The sequence below is a fragment of the Saimiri boliviensis genome, chromosome 3, assembly GCF_048565385.1.
Source record: "Saimiri boliviensis isolate mSaiBol1 chromosome 3, mSaiBol1.pri, whole genome shotgun sequence".
NCBI classification, from domain to species: Eukaryota; Metazoa; Chordata; class Mammalia; order Primates; family Cebidae; genus Saimiri; species Saimiri boliviensis.
The window spans coordinates 37856433-37875831 of NC_133451.1; the positions used below are offsets into that span (position 1 = coordinate 37856433).

The following is a 19399-nucleotide window of genomic DNA, read 5'->3' on the forward strand; positions in this document are numbered from 1 at the left end:
CCAAAAATTAGTATGAAAATTTAAGGAACCCAGAATAGCCAAAACAATGTTGAAGAAAAAGAAAAAAATTGGAGGATTCTCACTTCAAAACTTAGCAGAAAGCTATAGATATTGAGACAGAGCTGTACCATTATGAGGATAGACATGTTGATCAATGGAATGGAATTGACAGTCCAGAAATAATCCTTAACATTCATGATCGTTTTTGACAAGAGTGCTGAGATCATCTGATGGGGAAGAATAGTCTTTGCAACAAGTGGTGCTATATACATGCAAAAGCATAAACCTGGACCCTACTAAACACCATACACAAAAATTAACTCCAGGCTGGGCACAGTGGCTCACGCCTGTAATCTCAGCACTTTGGGAGGCGAAGGAGGGTACAGATCATGAGGTTCAGAGATGGAGACCATCCTAGCCAATACGGTGAAACCCCATCTCTACTAAAAATACAAAAATTAGCTGGATGTGGTGGCACGTGCCTGTAGTCCCAGCTACTTGGGAGGCTGAGGCAGGAGAATGGCTTGAACCCAGGAGATGGAGGTTGCAGTGAGCCGAAATCACACCACTGCACTCCAGCCTGGTGACAGAGCAAGACTGTCTCAAAGAAAAAAAAAATTAACTCCAAATGGATCAAAGATCTAAATGTAAGAACGAAAACTATAAAACTCTTAGAAAAAAAACACAGGTGTAAGTCTGAATGAACTTGGATCAGGCAACCATTTCTTTTTTGTCTTTCTTTCTTTTTTTTTTTTTTTTTTTTTTTTTGAGACGGACTTTCACACTTGTTGCCCAGGCTGGAGTGCAAGGCGTGATCTCAGCTCACTGCAATCTTTGCCTCCTGGGTCTAAGCAATTCTCCTGCCTCAGCCTCCAGAGTAGCTGGGACTACAGGCACACACCACCACAATTAGCTAAATTTTTTGTATTTTTAGTAGAAAGGGGATTTACCATGTTGGCCTGGCTGGTCTCGAACTCCTGACTTCAGGTGATCTGCCCACCTCAGCCTCCTAAAGTGCTGGGATTACAAGGCGTGAGCCACCATACCCAGCCAAAAATGTAAAAACTTCTGTGCTGTAAAACACATCAAAAAGTTAAAAAGATAACTCACAGAATGGGATAAAATGTTTGCAAATCATCTATTTGATAAAGGAAGAATGTGTATCCAGAATGAAGAACACAACTCAACAATAAAAAGTTAAATAACCCAGTTTTGAAAATGGAAAAAGGATCTGAATAGTCAATTCTCCAGAGAATATATACAAATGGTCAATAATCACATAAAAAGATGCTCAACATCATTAGTCGTAAGAAAATGCAAGTCAAAGCCACAACAAAAATCACTTCACACTCACTAAGACGGCTATAATGAAAGGAACAGATAAATGTTAGCAAAGATGTGGAGAACTGGGCTCCTCATACACTGCTGATATGACTGTAAAACAGTGCAGCTGCTATGGAAAAGAGTACAGCAATTCCTTAAAAGATTAAATATAGTTAACACATGACCCAGCAATTTCACTCCTAGGTATCTGCCCCAAACAAATAAAAACATACATCCACACAAAAAAATGTGTACACCAATGTTTACTGCAGTAATATTCATAATAGCCCCAAAATGGAAACAAACCAAATAGCCATCAATTGATAAATGGAAAAAGAAAATATGGTGTATCAATTCAATGAGATATCATTTGGCAATTAAAAGGACTGCAGTACTGATACATGCTATGACATGGATGAGCCGAGAAGACATTACACTAAAGGAAAGGGGCCAGGCGTGGTGGTACACACCTGTAGTCCCAGCTTCTTGGGAGCCTGGGGTGAAAGCCTGGGATCTAGAGACTGCAATGAGCCCAGATCATGCTACTGCACTCCAGCCTGGGAAACAGGGAAAGACTGCCTCAAAAAGAAAGATATGCAATCTGAATATTAAATCATCTTCAAGAACCAAGTGCTTTTCCAGGAAAACATGGAGCATCTTTCTTTCATTTGGTTGCCAACAACTGTATGTCATTTGCCATCCACACATAAAATATTAATGTTTACAAAAGAAAGTTCATAGTTTTATTGTACCACAGACAGGCCATAAATTCCTTACCACAAAATGATCTTACTAAAAATTAGCCATGTAGTTATAAGCCGTCTATTTTTAAGCCCAAAAAATCAAAAGTCACTTACATATTGGTAGAAATATATATCTGTGAGTGACCTATTACATACTGATTTGTATTATACATCATATTAGACATTGTCAATGTCTTATAGTCAGGAACACACCTGTAGTTGGACAATTTTGTATTTATTATTCATTGCAGTGACTAAGAACGCACACCATGAGGCTTGGGGCACCTCAGTAAGAGGGTGTTAGAATCTGCCACGGATTTGGATTTTGGTTGTGATTTGGGGGAGAGTTTAAGGAAGCAGGGGTCCACTGTATACTGACTGTTGGCAGAATGTGAGGACAATTCTGTGACTAGCTACATCAATAAATCTTATCTATAAGGAGGGCACTAGAGCAAAGCTCAAGCTATAATTGGTAAAGAAGCAACTGTCACTCATATTAGCTGGGAGGGGGGATGTTTGGCATTTCGTGGGTGATACAGTGCTTATTTCTGTGTACATTTAGAAAAAAATGTGTGTTTGTATTGTATGACATCACTTCAGCATGGTGTCAGACTGGCCTTGTCAAACACTGATGTTTTGTGAAACTGTTTATGTTCAACAGGAGAGCACCAAGGCCTACCAGTCAGTGCCAGGCTGGCCCCTGCAGGTCAAGGGCTGCCCTGCTCTTTCTCAATATCCCTAATAGGTTACATATGATTTTAATTGCCAGCACTTAGAATGAACTTATGATAAAATAACTGTTTGGAAAGTAATTGTAAATAATTGTTCCAAGAAAATGTTTAATAATAAAATGTTTACACAAGTTTTTATTGAGAAATTTGTGAAATTCAACATAGCAATCTGAAATAAAAACTTAGGACAATAATAAAATACTCTCAAAAATGATTTTTTTTCCAAAGGCATTTTTGTAGAGGTTACTTTCTGAGAAAATGTCAAGAATAGTACAAAAAATTCACATCTACCTTATACATGGATTTACCAACTGTTTACACAAGTATCTCTTTAGCTCTAAATATTTCAATATGGATTTTCTTAAGAATTAGGACATTTTATTATATAAGCACAGCACAGTCACTGAAATAAAGAAATCTAATGCTGACACAAAACAATTTTGAGACAGTCTCCCTCTGTCACTCAGGCTGGAGTACAGTGGTGCCATCTCAGCTCACTGCAACCTCCGACTCTCAGGTTCAAGTGATTCTCATGCCTCAGCTTCCCACATAGCTGGGATCACAAGCCTGTGCCACCATGCCCAGCTAATTTTTGTATTTTTACTAGAGATGGGGTTTCACCATGTTGGCCACGCCAATCTTGAACTCCTGGTCTCAAGTGATCCACCTGACTGGGCCTCCCAAAGTGCTAGGACTACAGGTGTGAGGCACCATGCCAGGCCCTATTTTCTAATCTATGGTCCGTATCCAGATTTCACTTGTCCCAATAATGTTTTTTGTTTTTTGTTTTTTGTTTTCTGAGACAGAGTCTCACCCTTGTTGCCCAGGCTGGAGTGAGATCACATGCTCTCAGCTCACTACAACCTCTGCCTCTTGGGTTCAAGCAATTCTCCTGCCTCAGCCTCCCGAGTAGCTGGGAATCAGTCTCTCTCTCTCTCGCTCTCTCTCTCTCTCTCTCTCTATCTCTCTCTCTCTCTCTCTCTCTCTCTCTCTCTCCCCCCTTCCTTCTTTCCTTCTTCCTTCCCTCCCTCCCTCCCTAGAGGAATGAGCCACCACATCCAGTTTTCCCTTCTCTCCCCTCCCCTCCCCTCCCCTTCCCTTCCCTTTCCTCCCTCCCTATGGGAATGAGCCACCATGTCCAGTTGTATCCAGAATATCCCTTGTATCCAGAATATTCCTTACTTCCCTTCCTTCCTCCCTCTCCTTTTTTTTTTTTTTTTTTTTTTTTTTTGTAGAAACGGGATTTTGCCATGTTGCCCAGGCTGGTCTTGAACTCATGAGCTCAGGCGATCCACCAGCCTTAGCCTTCCAATGTGCTGAGACTACAGGCATGAGCCACCACACCCAGCCCACTCAGCTAATTTTTAATTTTTTTTATAGAGGCAAGGTCTCACTATGCTGCCCAGGCTAGTTTTAAATTCCTGGGCTCAAGCAATCCTCCTGCCTTATACTCTCAAAGCGTTGGAATTACAGGCATCATTCACTGCGCCGAGCCTAAAACTTTTTATTATGAAAATTTTCAAGTATCCATAAGAATAGAAGAGTATAATAAATTCCCATGTCATGATCCCCCAGCTTTAACAATTATGAACATTGTACTCCAATCTTGCGTAATCTCCCTTGTTTCCTGTCATCGCTGTCTGAATATTCTCCACCATATGTTTTCTTTTTTGAACAAATTGCATCCGTCATTTTTCAACCTAGAAAATGTTTTTTATTAGTTTGATGGATTTTTTTCTTTTTTTTTTTAATTGTCACTTTCATATTTTGGGGTACCTTTTCAAGTTTGATGGATATTATACCTTTACTCTTATCAAGCTTTATTGTGATATACATGAATTACAATGTTGAAATAAAAAACAATTTCAAACTTGAACTTCTCATTGCTTAATAGCAGTAACAACATTACCCCATCTATTGCTTACTGAGTGCCTACTACAGACCAGGCATGGCTGGCAACCATCATATATGTGATCTCATCTTTTTAGCAACCCTCTAAGGTAGATATTTTTAGCTGTATTATAGATAAGAAAAGTGAAGCTGAGAAAGTATATTATCCAAGTTATTAAAGGATTATTACTGAATTCAAATCTGCTTGTGTTTTTCACTCTACCTCATTACCTCTAAATATCCCTTCCCTCTTATCTACCTACTGAAATCTTACCTATTCCATCAGCTTAATGGGAAAACCATAATACATAATAAAAATCAGAAAGAGGCATTAATCAGGGTCCCTAATTTGCATAAAATATCAAATGCATCTTGAAGCTTAAAAATAATAAACTGAAAAGTGACTTTCAGAAGGCATATAGTAGGAAAGGATTTGTTGCTTTGTAAACAATATAAAAAAAATACATGCTGTTTTTCACGTAACCTCATATGACAAAAAGTAAACGGGATTTGGGAAACAATTATCTAGCGATCAGTGACCTTGAAGTGTGCTCTGTGGACCAGCAAAATCAGCATGAGCCAGGAACATGTTTGAAATGCAAATAAGTTGCCTTATTTGTTATGAGAAAACTAAAAGTCTTTTTTATTAAGATTATATAAGCTTTGGTATTGCCATTCTATACTGAACAGCCTAATAAACGTGGTAAATTTTTTTATTTGACCTAAATAAATGTGTTAAATAGACACATATGCCATACTCATAAATACATAGTAAAATAGATATACATGGGGCAAAACCCACAGAGAAATATGCAAATAAATCACATATATTGATAGTGGGATTTTGTTTTCTTTCTCTTTAATTAAATTCTCTCCAAAACCAATTTCTGTAAATATTTTTATACCTATTTTATACATTGGAGCACAAATTCAGAGGAGATAACTTACCGAAGGTCAAAGAATTAGTAGTGCCATGAACTGGGTTTACAGTAGGAGTTCATGACCAAGTTCAATTCGCTATTACACCACGTGGTCCTTAAGCAAGTCATATCACTTGACAACAGAAACACTTATAAATATATATTCACCGGGCATGGTGGCTCACGCCTGTAATCCCAGCACTTTGGGAGGCCAAGACAGGTGAATCACGAGGTCAGGAGTTCGAGACCAGCCTGGCCAACATGGTGAAACTCCATCTCTACTAAAAACAAGCAAAAAAAATTAGCTGGGCATGGTGGCAGGCACCTTTAATCCCAGCTACTCATGAGGCTGAGGCAGGAGAATTGCTTGAACCCAGGAGGTGGAGGTTGCAGTGAGCCAAGATCATGCCACTGCACTCCAGCCCGGTGACAGTATGAGACCCCATCTAAAAATAAATAAATAAATAAATAACATATACATATATCTATGTATATATACATATATTTGTACAAAGCTTATTTTATATATATATATAGGCAATGTACAAAAATAAAATTTTTTAAACCCAAATGTGATGGTTACCATCATGTTTAGAGATTAAATGTGCAATGGTCATTATCTACCAGTTTCATTTAGTTACTAGGTTTTTGCAATGTTGAAAAATTATGTTGACAAGCTTGAAAATTTTCTCAGCTAATTTCTTGAAAATATGTTAAACTGACCATATTACTATATAATTTTTATTAAACTTGAGGTAAAAGTGAATATTAAAAATGAAAAGCTAAGATAGTAGAATTTTTTAATATAATAAAAAAGATGGCTGGGCGCAGTGGCTCACTCCTGTAATCTTAGCACTTTGGGAGGCCAAGGCAGGTGGACTGCCTGAGCTCGGGAGTTTGAGACCAGCCTGGACAAGACAGTGAAACCCCGTCTCTACTAAAAATACAAAAGAAATTAGCCAGGTGTGGTGGCATGCGCCTGTAGTCCCAGCTACTCGGGAGGCTGAGGCAGGAGAATCACTTAAATCAGGGAGGCAGAGGCTGCAGTGAGCCAAGATGATGCCACTGCACTCCAGCCTAAGCAACAGAGCATGACTCCACCTCTAAAAAAAAAAAAAAAGTTTATAATACATTAATAAGTGCTAGCCTTCCTAAAAGACTTCCAAAAAAAGTCCTTTGGTAGGACTAAGGATTGTTGAGTGGGCAATATTAATCATAAGAAAAATGACTTAGAAGAGGGAAAGATGTAAGGCTGGTTAATAAAAATAGAATAAAGTCAGTGGAAGTAGGAGAATTATGTAGGTTACTAAGACCTTACAGAAAACAAAAAACAAAAACCAGAAAAAAAAAAAAAAGACAAAGAGGAAACTACTGTGGAATGTATATTATTGCCTCTACCAGGATTCTGGGCCAAAAGTAGAACATCCGTTTAACTTTCTGGAAAGATTTCTTCTGAGACTGAACTAAGTGTTATGGTTTGGCTGTGTCGCCACCCAAATCTCATATTGAATTGTTACTCTCCCAATTCCCGCCAGTCATGGGAGGGACCCAGTGGAAGGTAATTGAATCATGGGGGCAGGTCTTTCTGATGCTGTTCTCATGATAGTGAATAAGTCTCATGAGATCTGATGGTTTTATAAAGGGGAGTTCCCCTGCAAAAACTCTCTCTTTGCCTGCCACCATCCACTGAAGATGTGACTTGCTCCTCCTTGCCTTCTGCCCTGATTGTGAGGCCTCCCGAAAGTCCATTAAACCTCTTCTTCCCAGTCTCAGGTATGTCTGTATCAGCAGCATGAAAATGGACTAATACACTAAGTAAATATAAGGTGTCCTGGCTATCGGACCCCCTCCTGAGTATAATAAAAATATATGTGGTATTTTAATACAGTTAGGAGTTGGCAAGCTCTACCCTGGGTGAAGGTCTGGAGAGAAGTTTGGGCTGACTGTAGTATAAAAGACGATCTGCGTTTTATACCATATGTAAAAACTAATTCTCTCTATATTAAAGACTTAAGCGCAAAAATAAAATATTAAAATCACTCAATAAAGTCTTCTATAAGCAGACAAAAACTTCCAAACCAAGACTAGAAATCAAGTAGCTATTTGTAAAATAAACATATTTAACTATACAAGAATATGAAAAAGAGCTCTTATAAATTGACAATAAAAAAAGAAAAACTGCATAAAGTTAGATAGCAGAAGAACAAATTTAAATAGCCAATAAACATATGAAAAGTGCTCAAATTCATTAGCATTCAGGGAAATGCAAGTAAAAGTAAGAATGAAACCTTATTCCTATCAGACTAGCAAAAATTCAGAGGACCTATGAAAACTGTTGCTTGATTCTGGTAAGAAAGTGAGGGAAATGTACTTTCAGAAGTTGCTAGTGGGAACATTAAGCATTATAATCTTTTTGAAAATCACTCTGATAAATCTATTAAAATTAAAGATACGTATACTCCTCATCCCAACAGTTCTACTCCTGGGAATTTATTCCAAAGAAATAAAAGTATGATTATGTTAAAGATTTGTACAAGGACCCCAGTGTTCCAGTAGCAAAATCCTGAGCATAAAGTCGGTGCTCCCATGGGAAAGATGAAATTGGATTTGGAGGAATATCCAGAAGATATCATTGAATGAGAAAGGTAAGATACAGAAAAAAAAAAAAAATGTGTACACATTGCCATTTGTTCAACAGTGGCAGAAAAAACCATTACATATATGGATACATATACACAAACACATACACACGTGTGCCACATTTATGATTTTTATGATTTATGACCATAGAGGAAAAATGTGGCAGAATTCATATTCAGTTGCTAACGTGTATTGTCTTCTTGTGGGGAGGGGGAAAGGGTTTATGAGGAGGAAGAAGCGAGGGGAAGAAATGGTAAGGAAAAAAGCGACACTAAAATCATTACGCTCTCTCTAGTAAATCTTACTGCTACCCCTATTTTCCCTTCTGCCGACCAAGGTGGCCCACCACATTTCTAAAACACATGAAACACGTTACATGCAAAATAAGTGCTGCAAAAGCACTAAGCAACTGAAAAAAAATTATACAAGTTAAAGAATAGGTCATTTTTACATGAAAAGAGCAAAATTATATCCAGTCTTTCGTTTTTTTAGCTAGCTAATATAGGAACGTTCTTATATCCATAAGTATCTTACTGATGGAAAACTCCTAGGTGATAAATACCATCAATTCACATTAAAACATAAACTGAGCGTTTATTGTGTGCAAGGCACTACTTACTCAAGGCACTGTGGAAAACACCAAACAATCCAGGTCCCCCACTTTCCTTTCTGTTTTAACATGTGGAAGACTGGAAGACCCATCCTCACATCTTCCAGCCTGCTCAAAGCACTGTAGAAAACTCTAAATGCAAAAAGTAGCATCCTCTTTTTCACAAGATGGGAAATACTCACTGTAGAGCTGCCATTAGTTACAGCAAGTTCTAAAGGTATTCAGCATCCTTCATATTACAGCACTGTCTATATTCTTCCAGTCAAGCTAAATTGTCCTTAGCTCCCTCGGTGTCACTCCTTGAAAGGATTTTTCCTGTGTGCTCCTTGAAGCTACCTTATGAAACTTAACCACCCAACTTCCACTGGCTAAGGCTCTTTTCTCATTCAAAGATCTCCTATACCCTATCCAAGCTTCGGTGAATTCAGTCTCACTTCCTCTATTTAGTTCTACTACATGCCTTCCATCAAACATTCAAGAAGAGGAGAAAAAAAAAAAAAAACACCAACCCCCAACCCCCAAATCAAACCAAGTGAAACATACTTTTCTTCTTTTTATTGCCCTCTGGGGAAAAATGTTATTTACCCTCATGGCTTTAACTGCCAATGACTACATGCTAATGACAACATTTCCAGCTGTGACCCCTTGTAAGGCCTACTTCCAAGTTAGACATCTCCAACTTGATATCCCATAAGTCCCCCATGATTTAATATACTCCAAACCAAACTGATACTCCCCAAATCTCACCTATCTGTACAACTTATTTACTAATTCAGGTGCAGAAGCCAGAACCCTGAGTCCTGCTTGATTTCTGATTTTGTTTTGTTTCGTTTCTTGCCCCTTTTCTTTACAACTATAAAGCTTCTTGAAGATTGACTGAGTCTTTGATCTCTGTAACTGGCATGAGACAGTATCTGGCACATACAAGTTGAACAGTTGGCTTACACCTGCAATCTCAGCACAAGGGCAACAAAGACCCCCACCTCTATAAATAAATAAATAAGTCAGCCAGATGCAGTGGCATGTGCCTATAGTCCTAGTTACTCGGGAAGCTCAGACAGGAGGATTGCTTGGGCCTAGGAGTTTGAGACCAGCCTGGGCAACATAGCAAGGCCTTGTCTCTGCTAAAAATCACAGAAATTAGCCAGGCATGGTGGTACATACCTGTTGTCCCAGTTACTCAGGAGGCTGAAGCTGGAGGATTGCTCGAGCCCAGGAGATCAGGGTGGCAGGGAGCTATGATTGTACCAGTGCACTCCAGCCTGGGCAACAGAGCAGAGGCCCTGTCTCAATAAAATAAAATTTTAAAAAAGTACATTATGAAAAATGTATACATGGATTTCAAGATTATTTTGCACCAAAGTAAACTTGTACTAGGTTGCTACAACATGTCTGAACAAGATTTAGTTTCAGGAAGTAAAAAGAGTAAGACATCAGTTTTAAAAAGATCCCAATCTGAGCAACATGCTACTGAAATTGAAGCAAAAACAAATATCAACTTTATGGTAAGGCATGGGTGGGAGAATGGTGAAACACTGATCCTGATGCTTTATGGGAAGTTTATGGGAACAATGCCCCAAGGAAATCAGCAGTTTACAAATGGATCAATCATTTTAGGAAGAGATAAGTTGAAGGTGAAACCCATAGCAGCAGACCTCCCCAAAAACTTTTTAGAAAATAATAATCTTGTCTGTGTGCAGTGGCTCACGCCTATAATCCCAGCACTTTGGGAGGCCAAGGCGGGTGGATCATGAGGTCAGGAGATGGAGACCATCCTGGCCAGCACTGTGAAACCCTGTCTCTACTAAAAATATAAAAATTAGCCAGGTGTGGTGGTACGCACCTCTAGTCCTAGCTACTCAGGAGGTTGAGGCAGGAAAATCGCTTGAACCCAGGAGGTGGAGGTTGCAGTGAGCCGAGATCATGCCACGGACTCCCAAGTAGCTGGGAGGTTGAGGCAGGAGAATTGCTTGAACCTGGGAGGCAGAGGATGCAGTGAGCCAAGATTGTACCACTGCACTCCAGCCTGGGCAACAGAGCAAGACTCTGTCTCAAAAAAATAAAGTCTCTGAGGTCAATAATGTCAAGAATCCAATGTACTATACAAGGGGATTTCAAAGGTTTTTTTGAAAAATGAAATTAAAAGATAAAAATTAAAAATGTAAACATATTTCTCAAAATAACTCCATCAAGTTCAAGACGGTTTTGTAAGCAATGATAGCCACTTGGTCCACCCCTAAAGAATTGAGAATCCTGGAAATTTAACCAAGTCAGTGCAGCCTTTTTTACATAATAACCTGAAGGAAATATAGGTGCCTTTTCAAGATTTTTCAGGATTAGAAAACAAAAGGATGTCAGACGGAAAAATCAGGACTGTAAGGTGAAAACCTAGTGATCGGTAATTGAAACTTTTGCAAAATTGCCCTTGTTTGATGAGAGGAGTGGGTATGAACATTGTCATTGTAGAGAAGGACACTGGGGAAGCTTTTCCAGGCATTTTTTTTCTCTTTACTAAAACTTTGGCTAATTTTTGTATTTTTAGTAAACACAGGGGTTCACCATGTTGAACACCTCATATTCATGAATATGTCAACATTTGTACAGGCTTCTGGCTTTCTTCTGAGTCACAGTTTGGCTCTGTATTTTTTTTCCTCTTGAGAAATATTTACCACAAAGAAACAAATTTAATCAGTTATTGATACAAATAACACGTAGAATAAAATGAATTCCAAAAAGTTGCAAATGCTAGATAGAAAAACTAAACTCACTCACTAGATAAGTGATCTGATGCCATTACACATCAGCCTCAAAGCTTGTAAGTCAAATACTCCATAACTTTCAGAGCCATTTGCAAGTAACTGAAACTGCAAATGTTAGTTCTGTAATTGTTAATGGAGTCTGTTTTTACATGTTAAAAGAAAACAAATGTACTATGCACAATAATATCGTTGATTTTTAAAAATTCTTTGTTGAAAGAAAACCAGTATTTTATACTATTTACGTTTTTTTTTTAATTTTTATTTTTTATTTTTTTATAAAGACAGGGTTTCACCATGTTGGTCAGGTTGGTCTTGAACTCCCGACCTCAGGTGATCCACCTGCCTTGGCCTCCAAAGTGCTTGGATTACAGGCGTGAGCCACCACGCCCGGCCTACTATTTATGTTTAAATCTAATTATTCTCGGGTCTTTCTATGCAGTAATTTTATGATTTGTTTTTAATGAAGCTTTTAAAGAAAAACTTAGGTCTCGAACTTTAAAATGAGTGAATTGCATAGTTTTGAATCTTTGCAGCTTGAGAAAAATTACTGGTCATTATCTGTTTAAAATTAGAACTGGTTGCATTGTGATTTGCTTCTGATTTCTGTTGGTATTTGTGATAGTTTTTAAATGACCATAAATTCTTTGTGATTCTTTGGGTTGAGAGGTGGAGCAGTTTTCCCTTCATCTTATTTCTGGGCTGAATCTGTGAACTGGTTAACCAAAAGAATGTGGCAGAAGTGGCATCATGCCAACTGACAGCTTCCAATATTACCTCTTGGAGCTCACTCTTGGGATGCTCTCTCTCAGAATCCAGCCACCATGTTCTGAGGAGCCCAAGCCACATGGAGAGGCCACATATGAAGCAGCCGCATGTAAGTAAGCTTTGGTTAATAGCTCTATGTGGGCTCTCAGCCACCAGCAGCCAGTAGCAAACATCAAATGTCAGCCATCTGAGTGAGCCATCTTGGACATTCCAAATTAATCAAGCCCATAAATGACAGGAGCCCATGCCAACATCACATAGAGGAGAAAAGCCATTGTGAAGAGCCCAGTCAACTACAGAACTGTGAAATAATAAAGTGGTTATTACTTTAGACCATTAAATTTTGCTGTTGTACAACAACAGTTTTTCTTTTCTTTTCTTTTCTTTTTTTTTTTTTTTTGAGACAGAGTCTCACACTGTTGCCCAGGCTGGAGTGCAGTGGCTGATCTTGGCTTACTGCAACCTCTGCCTCCCAGGTTGAAGTGATTCCTCTGCCTCAGTCTCCCAAGTAGCTGGGATTACAGGCACCCGCCACCATGCCCAGCTAACTTATTGTATTTTTAGTTGAGATGGGGTTTCATTATGTGGGCCAAGCTGTTCTCAAACTCCTGAATTCATAATGTGCCCGCCTCGGCCTCCCAAAGTGCTGGGATTACAGGTGTGAGTCACTGCGCCAGGCCAAATTTATTTTTAAATGCTACTACATGCTTTCTTATCAGTTGGCCCTACTGAACACTACCATTGGCAGATGGAAGTTTGTTGTTCTTATGGTCCACAAATATAGGCTTGAAACTTGCTTCTTAAATGTGCTATTTTAATTCTTCTGATAGCACACACTCCATTTCAGGTTGTACTGTCACAGACTTCATAACAACTGATGTGGATATGATATCTGCATGACCTTGAGAAATGAAACCACATTCTTTCATACTTAAAAAAAAAACTTGTTATATAAGCACTCAGTTCCCCCACTCTAGAACCTCTCTGATCATACACACTTCTCATACCCTCTCTGATTACAGATGCTTCTCACACCCTCTCTCATCACAGGCGCTTCTCATACCCTCTCTCATCACAGGTGCTTCTCATACCCTTTCTCATCACAGGCACTTCTCATACCCTCTCTGATCATACACACTTCTCATACCCTCTCTGATCACAGGCACTTCTCATACCCTCTCTTATCACAGGCGCTTCTCATACCCTCTCTCATCACAGGCGCTTCTCATACCCTCTCTCATCACAGGCGCTTCTCATACCCTTTCTCATCACAGGCACTTCTCATACCCTCTCTGATCATACACACTTCTCATACCCTCTGATCACAGGCACTTCTCATACCCTCTCTCATCACAGGCGCTTCTCATACCCTCTCTTGATCATACACACTTCTCATACCCTCTCTGATTACAGATGCTTCTCATACCCTTTCTCATCATACGCAGTTTTCATACCCCCTGATCACATGCACTTTCTCGTGCCACACTGCTGGCATACTCTTAGCAAATTAGTAACACTTGACACATGGTAGGGATAAATTTGTCAAAAAAAGTTTTGACATTTTGAAACTGCTTGTCATTAATATTTTTTAAAGTCACATGAGTTACAATATCTATGATAATGATGACTTTGCTATACAAAAGTGCTATAAAATTTAACCAGTTTACTTTTGTGTATAAAAACCAAAGTTTGCTTCTGAGAGTTTAAAAGATACCATCTCCCTTATCAATCATAATACCTATGTTTTATGAAGTGTAGCTGCCAGATTTTTACGGCTTGATATGTAATTTATAAGCCACAAAATCCACCATTTAAAAGTGTGAAATTCAGTGGCTTCAATATATTCACAAATTTGTGCAATTATCACCACCATGTAATTTTAGAAAAATTTTCATCACTCCCCAGAATAAAAACATCCACACACCACTAAACTACTTTGTCTCTACAGATTTATCTGTTTGGGATGCACAGTATAAGTAGAATTCTTACAGTATGTGGCCTCTTGTGCCTGGCTTCTTTCACTTAGCATCTTTTCAAAGCTCGTCTCATGGTACATGTTACAGCACATACTTCAGTCCTTTTTACTGATGAATAATACTTTGCTATACGGATTTGCCACATTTTGTTTATCTATTCATCAATTGATACACATTTGTGTTGTTCTCACTTTGGGGCTATTATGAATAATGCTGTTATGCACGCTAGCATATCATTCATTTTTGGATGTATGCTTTCATTTCTCTTGGGTAGATACTTAGAAGTGAAACTGCTAAGTTCATTCTATGTTTAATATTTTGAGGAACTGCCAGACTGTTTCCAAAAATGGTCGCACCATTTCCAATTCCTGCCAGCAATGTATGAAGGTTTCAATATCTCAACATCCCAACAATCGTCACTGCCTTTTTTATTTTAACCATCAGTAGGTATGAAGTGGTATCTTGTGGTTTTGATTTGCATTTCCCTAATGACTAATAATGTTGAAAACTTTCCATAAGTTTATCAGCCACTTACATCCTCCTTGGAGAAATGTCTATTCAAATCATCTTCCCATTTTCAATGGGCTGTCTTTTAGGATTGTAAAATTTCTTTATTTTGGATATACATATTTTATCAGATATATGATTTGCAATTATTTCTTTCAAACTACGGGTTGTCTTTTCACTTTCATGATGTTGTCCTTCGAAGCAAAAAACTTTAATTTTGATGAAGTACAAGTTGTCTGTTTTTTCTTTTGTCACCATTAAGTATGATGTTAGCTGTAGGTTTTTTTGTAGACATTCTTTATGAAGTTGGGAAGTTTTCCTCTATTCCTAGTTTGTTGAGAGTTTTTATCATGAATCAGTGTTAGATTTTGTCAAATGATTTTTCTGCATCTATTGGTACACAAACATAGCTTTTCTTCTTTAGCCTGTTGATGTGATGGATTATATTCATTGTTTTTCCAGTGTGGAATCAGCCTTGCATGCCTAGAATAAATCTCACTTGGTTATGATATATAATTCTTTCTATATGTTTCTGGACTTGATTTGCCAACATTTTGTTGAAAATCTTTATATCTACAGCCATGAGAGATATCGGTCTATAGTCTTCTTTTCTGGTAATTTCTTCGTCTTGCTTTGGTGTTAGTGTAATGCTGACCTTATAGAATGAGTGATTACCTCAGGTTCTATTTTCTGAAAGAGACTACAGAGAATTGGTATAATTTTTTCCTTAAATGTTTGGTAGAATTCACCAGTGAACACCTCAGAACCTGGTGCTATCTCTTTCAGAAAATTATCATTATTTTTTTTTTGAGACAGAGTCTTACTCTTGTCACCCAAGCTGGAATGCAGTAGCATGATCTTGGCTCATTACAACCTCCACCTTCCAGGTTCAAGCAATTCTCCTGCCTCGGCCTCCTGAATAGCTGGGATTACAGGCACCCACCAAGACACCTGGTTAATTTTTGTATTTTTTTAGTAGAGATGGGGTTTCACTATATTGGTCAGGCTGGTCTCTAACTCCTGACCTCAGGTGATCTGCTCTCCTCAGCCTCCCAAAGTGCTGGAATTACAGGCATAAGCCACTGTGCCCAGCCTAAAAAATTATTAATTATTGATTTTTTAATAGATACAAGCTATTCATTAGTAATGAATATAATAAAACAGCTGACATTAGGAATTTTTAAGTGTTCTCTCTTTTATTCTTAGCCTAGCTAGAGGCTAGTCAATTTTATTGCTCTTTTCAAATAACCAACTTTTGGTGTTCTTTATTTTCTCTATTGATTGCTATTTTCAATTTTATTGATTTCTGCTTTAATTATTATTATATCTTTTATTCTTCTTACTTTGAATTTAAATTTTCTTTTTCTAGTTTCCTAGAGTGGAAGGTAAGATTATTAATTTTTAGAGCTTTCTTCTTTTCTAAAATAGGCATTTGATGCTATGTTTCTATCTTGGCCAGGCATGGTGGCTCCTGCCTGTAATCAATCCCTGCATGTTGGGAGGCCAGGGTGGGAATGTAGCACAAAGCCAGCAGTTCTGAGGCTGCAGTGAGCTATAATTCAGCCTAGGCTTCAGAGCAAGAGCACAACTCAAAAAAAAAAAAAAAAAAAAAAAAAAAAACCCTCTAAGCACTGCTTTCACCACATCCCACAAATTGTAATAAGTGTATTTTAACTTTCATTTAGTTCAAAATATTTTAAATTTCTCTTGAGATTTCTTCTTTGATCCACGTTTTATCTAGAAGTGTGTTGTTTAATCTCCATGTATTTTGGGATTTTCCAGCAATTTTTCTGTTATTGATTTCCAGTGTAAGTGCATGTAGCTTCAGATCAGACATTGCATGGTTTCTTTTCTACTTGTTCTTCGTTCTTATTTTTGTCTTCTACATTTTTTTTCCTGCCTTTTGTGGCCCTTTTAATTGAGCATCTGATTTGACTCCATCTTCTCTCCTTTCTTAGCATATCCATTATACTTTTCAATATACATTTACCAAGTCCACTGTCAAATAACACTTTACCACTTCATAGGTAATATAAGTAACCTATAATAAAATATTTTAATTTCTTCCCTCCCATTCCTTAAATCATTGTTTTCACTAATTTCCCTTATATATAAGCATGTCATTGAATACATTGTTGCTATTACTATTCAGAACAAACTGTTACCTGTTAAATTAAATATTTTTTAAAAATTAATTATACCTTCATTTATTCTTTTCCCAATGCTTGCTTGCTTTCTTTATGGAGATATGAGTTTCTGAAATATATCATTTTCTTTCTCTGTAAAAAGAAAACAAAAACAAAAACTTCTTTTACCATTTCCTTCAAGGCAGGTCTACTGACAACAAATTCTCTCAACTTTGTGTGTGTGTGTGTGTGTGTGTGTGTGTGTGTGCATCTAAGAAAGTCTTTACTTCTTCACTTTTTAAAATCTTTGATTTTAATTTAAAAATTAGCTTAATGACAAATATAATTTAGTGTCTATATGTAATACCATGTGTGCATCTACATGTTTTACCTTGTTTTTGTATCAAAGTTTTTACTTTTTTCCCAAGAGAAGAATTACCATCTGTTAGTGACATATTGCAATTAGACTATGAAATGATTCTAAATTTTTTTCTATTTTTGAAGATACTTTTATTTTTAAGGAGGAATTACTTTCTCTTCAGATGTTCATTTTTGACTGAAAATTTTAATTTTTTTTTTTTTGGTCTAGACTGATTTGAAACAGTGACATTATTTTGTATACTAGGATGTTCTCTTCTTTATAGTACTATAGATTTATAGTACTAATTAGAAAGCTGCAAACATCCTTATATCAACTCACTGATATAGTTTAGATTCTTAAAACATAGGAGAGATAACTTGTTGGAAACATTTTTATAACTTTAGTTAAAAACAGTATAAAAGACATAAAACACTTTTTTTTTGGAGACAGTTTCACTTTGTCACCCAGACTGGAGCGCAGTGACATGATCATAGCTCACTGCAGCCTTGAAGTCAGGCTCAATGGATTTGCCTGCCTTCGCCTCCCATGTAGCTAACACTGTAGGTGCATGCCACCATGCCTGGCTAATTTTTATATTTTATTTTTTATTTTTGTAGCAAAGGCATCTTGCTTTGTTGCCCAGGCCAGTCGCAAATTCCTGGGCTCAAGCAGACCTCCCACCTTTGGCTTCCCAAAGTGCTGGGATTATGGGATTGAGCTGCTACTCCTGGCCATGAAATACACTAAAAAATTTTTAAGTCTACATGAAACAATTGTACTTCCTTCATAGTACAGGACCGACTTCCTCATCATTCGTGCACAAAAACATTTCTCAATTGTTTCTGCAAAAATGTATGTGTTTATTTATTTATTTATTTTGAGACAGCATCTTAACTCCAGCCCAGGCTGGAGTGCAATGGTGTGATCTTGGCTCACTGCAACTTCCACCTCCCAGGGTCAAGTGATTCTCCTGCCTCAGCCTCCCAAGTAGCTGGGATTACAAGTGTCTGCCCCCACACCTGGCTAATTTTGTATTTTTAGTAGAGATAAGGTTTCTCCATGTTGGCCAGGCTGGTCTTGAACTCCTGACCTCAGGTGATTCGCCAGCCTCAGCCTCCCAAAGTGTTGGGATTACAGGCGTGAGTCCCTGCGCTCAGCGGTGTGTTTTAAATTAAAGCATAAATCAGCAGTATTGTTTGAATAACCCCCAAATAATGTTTACATAAAATACTTTTTTTCAAGTCTTGATCTGATAACCGACCACTACATCCTTGTAATATCAAAACACTTAGAGCTAAAGTAGCTTTACTGTTGAGTCAGAAGGAAAGTGCATGGCAAGAAGTAGTTCCAGTCTGAAAAAAGTAGGTCAAGATCCATTCACCAAAGTTAGCCATTTTGTGTTTAGCAACTAATCAATGAGGTGTGCACATCCACTTGGTGTCTGGCATCTAATCAGTGAGGAGTGGACTCCTTCACTTGTGAAGGATAGTTTTACAGGATACAGAATTCTAGGTCTGTGGACTTTAAAAAAATTTTCAACACTTTAAACACTTTATTCTGCTCTCTTCTTTCTTTCATGATTTCTGAGGAGAATTCAATGTAATTTGTAATTTTTTTTTTTTTTTTTGAGACAGAGTCTCACTCTGCTGCCCAGGCTGGAGTACAGTGGTATGATCTTGGTTCACTGCAACCTCAGCCTCCACGGTTCAAGCAATTTCCCTGCCTCGTAATTCTTATCTTAGCTCCTCTATACGTAATGTCCACCCTCCCTTCAGCTTCTTTCATCATTTTCAAAAAATATTTTCTTTTCCAAAGTTTAAATATGATATGCCTAGGTGTGGTTTCCTGAGCATTTATCCTGTTTGGAGTTCCCTGAGCTTCCAGGATGTGTGATTTGTTGTCAGACATGAACTTGGGGGAAATTAATCATGAGCATTCTTCATTTCTGTTAGTGTTTTTTATCTCTAGCATTTCTTTTTGAGTCTTTCTTAGAATTTCTATCTCTGCTTGTATTTTCCATCTGCTCTTGCATATTGTCTACTTTTTCC

At 37.8% G+C, this 19399-nt stretch overlaps 1 long non-coding RNA gene across 2 annotated transcripts in view; it reads right to left on the reverse strand.

The window, feature by feature from the left end:
• Positions 1–19399, reverse strand: part of LOC141583984 (uncharacterized) — a 60516-nt gene that overhangs the window by 38239 nt on the left and 2878 nt on the right. The window contains exons 2-3 of one of the 2 annotated variants that reach the window (XR_012516822.1): positions 17066–17143; positions 4277–10140 (exon numbers count right to left, since the gene is read on the reverse strand). This is a non-coding gene — a long non-coding RNA (uncharacterized LOC141583984). Of the gene's footprint in view, positions 1–4276; positions 10141–17065; positions 17144–19399 lie in introns of those variants that run through there. The other variant, XR_012516821.1, reaches the window with a different exon arrangement.